The sequence below is a fragment of the Austrofundulus limnaeus genome, unplaced genomic scaffold, assembly GCF_001266775.1.
Source record: "Austrofundulus limnaeus strain Quisiro unplaced genomic scaffold, Austrofundulus_limnaeus-1.0 Scaffold20, whole genome shotgun sequence".
NCBI classification, from domain to species: domain Eukaryota; kingdom Metazoa; phylum Chordata; class Actinopteri; order Cyprinodontiformes; family Rivulidae; genus Austrofundulus; species Austrofundulus limnaeus.
The window spans coordinates 334,596-340,726 of record NW_013952422.1 but is presented as its reverse complement, the minus strand read 5'-3'; positions in this window follow the sequence as shown (position 1 = coordinate 340,726).

Below are 6,131 nucleotides of genomic sequence, written 5' to 3'. Positions count from 1 at the left end.
GTGGGGACCTGGCAGTGGTCCCCACGATTCACTTTGGTCCCCACCTGGCTGCTTTTTTTTGTAACACACACACACACACACACACACACACACACACACACTCTGCGCCCTGCATGTGCCGCCCTGCGCTCCGTGGCGCGCGCCGCGTCACACCGGGGTGTCACACAGCGTCCCGGCGCGTTTAAAAAACGTTGTTAACTTGGTTCTCACGAGCCTGTAAAACAAACTGGACACCTTTGATGACGGGCCTCCTTGGCACCGGCTCGTCTGTCTCCTGCAGCAGCTCCGAACAGCAGAGAGAGAGATGAGTCCTTATCTCCTTAAAAAAAACAAATCCACATCAGAGCGGCTGCAGGACAAAAGGGGAGCTTGTTTTTAAAATAAATAAAAGTGTCAAAGAAGAGAAGGGAGAGGAGGGTGGGGGTCCAAATTATCTGGAAACAGAGCCAGTCCTCTGCAGGAGCCAGAGGAGCTGAAGGGGAAAAAGTGGCACCGAGAGGTGAAGACGAGATTTAAAAAGTCTCAGACTGGCATCTGTCTGTCAGGAGAACAAATGGGAGCCGAAACAAACCAGACACGGATGGATTCAACCAAAAGGAACGAGACCAGAACTCTGAGCTGAACATCCTCACTTTCATTTGGCTTTTTGTCACGCGCGCCTCTGGAAATAACTTGAAACCGAATATTATTAAGTGTGTAAACCAATCAGGTGGTTGGTTTTAACGGAACAAGAACATTTTAATTTCTCTGTTATTATTCATTATCCAGAACCAGGAAAAATGAGCAATAAAACAGACAGATTCCCAGCTGGAGCTGCAGACAAACCTTTAATATTATATTATATTATTATCCTTAAAGCGCTGAAAACAAAAGCAGTTTTTCAGTCAAACTTTTCTAACATATTTTATTTATGTATTTATATAGATACTAAAATTGTAACAATTTTAAGCTGTGTTTAAGAAAAGTAATTAACAATAGAAAAAGACAAAAAATCAGTTTGAGGACGTTCAAAAAAACGTTTTACCTTTATTTGGTTCATTTTGATATCTATAAGTTAATTCTTTCTTTTCAGAAAAGACGCGCAGCTTCTAGTTTGCGTCTCCTTCATTTCTACAGAAACTAGACCTCGGTTCAAATTCACCTTAAGCTGAAGCCAGCAAAATGTAAAGTAATTTTATTTATTTATTTTTAATCTTATTTTTAATCTTATTCAAGTGCGCTTTGTTCATCTCCGGTTTAAACTCCCCCAAAACAAAAGCTTGTGTGTCTGGGAAAAAAAAGAAAGAGGGAAAAAAAAATTCAGGTAACCTGCGGCGACAGGTGGCACTCAGGGCTGAGGGTGAAAGGTCAAACATTTCCGCCTCCTGAGATAAGACATCATGCATACCCTTACAGTTGTCCTGTTTATACTGTAGAGTTCACAGTGTCTGGTTTCTGACAACCACCGGAAGTTCCATTCAGCCCAGCGGTTCACGCGCATCAGTTTTTCTGCAACTTTTTTTTTTTTTTTCCTGGACAGCCTTTTGAAATAGGACCAAGTTTTCTAAAGACTCTCTGAATGTTTGTTAAAAGGGTAAATAAATAAGTAAATAAATAAATAAATAAATAAATAAATAAATAAATAAATAAATAAATAAATAAATAAATAAATAAATAAATAAATAAATAAATAAATAAATAAATAAATAAATACATTTTTACAGCAGCCCTAGGCTTCTTGTCTTCTCAGCAGAGATGCGTCGCTTGAAAACATTTCCCAAAACTTCCACAAATCTGACTAAACCAATTACATCGCTCCCATAATCAGCATTCAGGTGAAAAAAAAAAAACATGATTCTGCACATTTTAAAATTTGGTCTCACACTGCTGCTCAGCTAAAGTTTTGTTTTTTTCCCCAAGTTTGTTCCTGTTTTTAACAGTTGGACTAAAAATTATCTGATGAACATAAAGTTAATCTAAAGCTGTGATCTGATCTGCTGCTGCCACATCCTGACATGGTTAAATCTTCCCTCCTAACTCTTACTGTCATCATGTGTTGCCAACAGCACCCCCCCCCCCCCCCACACACACACACACACGCTCCAGTCCTGCTGCCCCTCTCTGTTCGCCCAGCCGTCACCATCTGCTGGCGGGTGGGGTAGGGGTGTCTCCCCTCTACTCCATCCCCTCATCTTTTTCTCCTCATCTTCCTGTGTTTTGTGCCCCTCCACCCTCCCTCCAGCCACCCTTATCTCGGTCAAGCCCCCGAGCTTTTGTTACCCTTGTGCCCCCCCATTTCCGCTTTTGTGTTACCCTCTGACCTTGCCCACGGCCCTCCTCTCTGTCACTGCAACCCCCAAACCCCGTCAACACGAGACCCCCAAATCTTCTTGTTCCTCCCTCGACCGCTTCCCCTTTTGGTTTCTGTTGGGGGGCTAATAACTGTTACCAGCAAGACCCACACAAAATCCCAGCGTGATCACCATTGTGAGGCCCACAATGGCAAACAGGCAGTAATGGCCATTAGAAACAGAGGGGCTTTGGTGCGAGCGTGAGGTTTAGTTGTGTTAAGCCCACATGTGACCTGGACCGGTGGTCAGACGTGAAGTCTTGCTTTGTCGCCCTCAAGTTTGCACATTCTTCAGACTCTTTAAGCGCCCTCGCTCCCTTATTGTGCCTCAAAGCGACCCAACGAGAGCGCTCGGACTCATCCAAACGTGTTGTCATTACCTTAAATGATTTACATGAATGAGCTCAGTGTGAGCCGCAGACTCTCAGAGCCAAACGCAGTGGGAGACTTTGATCAGAGAAGCTGGTGGAGCTTGTCGTCATGCCCGTCAGTCAAAGGTGAGCGCCATGGAGACGAAGCATCGCAACGTCGGCTATTGGTCGCGGCTCCTGAAAAGGTGTGGAGTCAAGTGTTCTCAAGGGATCTTGTGGCAGGTGCTCCTCTCAGGAGGCAGGGTTAATTAAATGAAGGGTCAAAGAGCCTCTTTATTAGCAGAGCAATGCGGAAAAAATATGTTCAAACAGCAAGAAAATAAGACCTCAGAGTGGTCTGAGTTTGTGTTTTACGTTTTTCTGCGTCTGATGAGCCTCTTAAAGAGACTCAATGGAAGGTTCACAACATAAGACTTTTTTAAAAATATATGTGAACGAGACGTGCATTTGATTCACAGCCAACTCATTTAAAACACTCATTGTGATTTCTGACGTGTCTTGTTTATGATGGTCAACACGTTAAGACAAGGGGAAAACGGTGGAATCTCCTTCTGGGTTGGAGTTGAGTCTTTGCCTCAAGCATAAGAGTTCAAAAATCTGGGACTCGTGTTTATGAGTGATGGTAGGATAAAAAGGAAGGACTGACAGATTGGAGCCTCGTCCACAACAATGAAGACATGGTCTATGCTGAGCCAGAAGCTCAGTCGATCTGAACCTGCAAAATTCTCGCACATTGGGTAGTTGTGTGACGGAAACGCACCATTTCGTTCTCAGCCGTGAGTCTCTCTCTCCTTCTTGACAAAACGTCCAGGTCAAAGTTTTGTTGTTGAAAAGCACTCAGAAAGCATTTTGCTTCAACTACTCCACTTCTAGAAGCTGGCTTTTGTACCTGCAACGAGACATATAGATAGTCAAATGACCAGAAACTTATACACCGAGGACTCCATCTGCCAAAAAAGTGTGGCGCTTTTATCGTGACAGGTTTGTGGCCAAAGTAACAACGGATATCAGAGTGTAGACTCCAGTGGGCCGAAACGTGGGAGGGGTTTCAGGAGCTCTGTGCCATGTGTCTCATTGGAAACAAACCTCTCGTCACCATGTGACCATGTGTTGACATGTTGGCTGCTGATCGACCACTTTGGGCTCTTTAGGGTCGTGTAAAGAATTGTTCCGATTGGAAGCTGAAAAAATAGACAGAAAACCAGTATAGTTCTGTTATGTTTATTTTTAGATCTAAAGACTATTTCACTCTGAGCCTGCATGGCTTTGGAAGTCGAAATAAAATCGTGCAAATCACTTGTTCCCATAATACTAATAAAACCCTTGTCACTCCCATGGGGGGTGGTCCCTCTTATCAACATGAATGTCAGAATGCATTATACTGTATGTTTACTGCTGGAGCAGGCACACTTGTTGATTCTCGTATTGTTTAAAGTAAACAACTACAACCAATTACGAATAAAGACATAAGACTGTTTCTAAAATTCACTTAATCAATCACAAAATATCCAACAGTCACCAGGCTCAGACTTAGAGAGAAGGGGAGGAGCTTTGTCATCTGGGCAGAGCTCAGAGTAGAGCCGCTACTCCTCCACATCAAAAAGAGTCAGCCGAGGTGGTTTGATTAGGGTGTCTCCACGGGCACCTCCTGTTGCAAGGAGACCCCCATGGCAGACCCAAAAATTAATGGAGGGATTTTGTCTTTACTCTGCCCTGGGAACATCTTGGGATTTCCAAAAATGTAAATGGTGAGAGTGTCATCTGAAGTTTCCTTCTGCACTTATTGTCTTTTTGACCACATCAGTGTCAAATTTCCCAACTGGAAATAGTTTATGACAAATGATATATTTATAAGTGAATGAATAATAAAAAAATCTTTTGCAACTCTTGCTTTTAATTTTAAAGCAAATAACCGTAACTGATGAAAAGAATGATTGAAATGTTCTTAATTTAAGACATTTTAAAATGTATTTATTTATTTATACACATTGACATGTGCCATCCTCTGCCCCATCTGTGCCCCCAGTAAAAGAAATCTATATCCCCGCCCCTGAGTGGTTCCTAAAGTTGGGACCCCAATATGGTTTGTAAAACACCAAATGGTTCTTGGGATGATCTTCAGAAATGAAATCATTCATAAAAATTGCAATATGTTTTATTCCCCTTCAACACAATTGGAATAAGAAATAAAAAGGAATAAAAAATGGCAACCTATTGCTCATTTTTGGGCTCTGTGTTTGAATCGTTCAGCCCACGATTACAAGTCTCACCAATATTTAAACTTGTTAACATTTTCCGATACTTGCCTCCACTGATCTGTGAGGTCAGTGGAGGCGGTCAGACATCAAATATATGGAGCAGTTTTGGGCATTTCCATCTAAACAAGACAATTTATTCTCTCCCATATATATTGGTGAGTTTGAGCAGAATCTCCCACCGCATTTCCCATTCAGTCAGTTCATCTCACATCATGTAATTGTGACTGATCTGAGTGCCGGCTGTAAACAGACAATAAAAGTGGAAAGAAGTATTAAGAGTGTAATGCTAACAGGCATTAAGGGCGCCACCAGATTTACCACTGGGATGTGGCGTGTTTGACGATTATGAATAGCCCTGGGTAATAGCAATGTAATTAGGCCTTTACTGTTGTGTAATTCTCCGTCAAGCACGCTGTCGATATCTTGGTTGATGAGGTTGAAAGTTGAGATTGGAATCCAGTGACCCGGGCCAGCTGCCGTAACAACAACACACTCTGACACACACACACACGGATGTGCAGGCTGAGAGCCAGTGATGCAGTGTCGATGCTGTGATATTTGCTTTTGTCCCCAGTGTTGATCTAAGCTGACATTATGCTGTATGGCCCTGATCGCTGTTTGTCTGAGTGTTACATTTGTCATCTGTGGGAGGGCAAACGAGGGATCAGGAGGAAACCGTGAGAAGGAGGGAGGCAGGTGAATGAGGGAGGAACAGAGAGAGAGAGTGTGTGTATATGTGTTTGCTTCTTGTGTGTGTCAGTTGCAGATCTGCTGGTGTGGAAGCAGATCTTTTCCCTCAGTGACTCTATTAATTTACCTCATTTATCTTAACCACCTCCCCCTCCTCCCAATAAATACTGGAGATCGCGCAGGCGTGCACGGGCGCACACACATCTGGATGGGTGTGTGTGTGTGTGTCTGTGTGTGTCACGGAATAAAAACACAGCAGCTCCCCTTTTCTATTCCCAGAGGACAAATCCGTGGCGGAAAAACTCATTTTCCTGCAAATAGTTTGTCAGTGAAGCTAGGAGGAGTGATAAATTATCACAGACGCTAGGTGAAGGAGGATGACTGGAAGAAGAGGGAAGCCCCCCTCTCCTTTTCCCTTCACACACACACACACACACTCACACACACACACACACACACACACACACACACACACACACACAC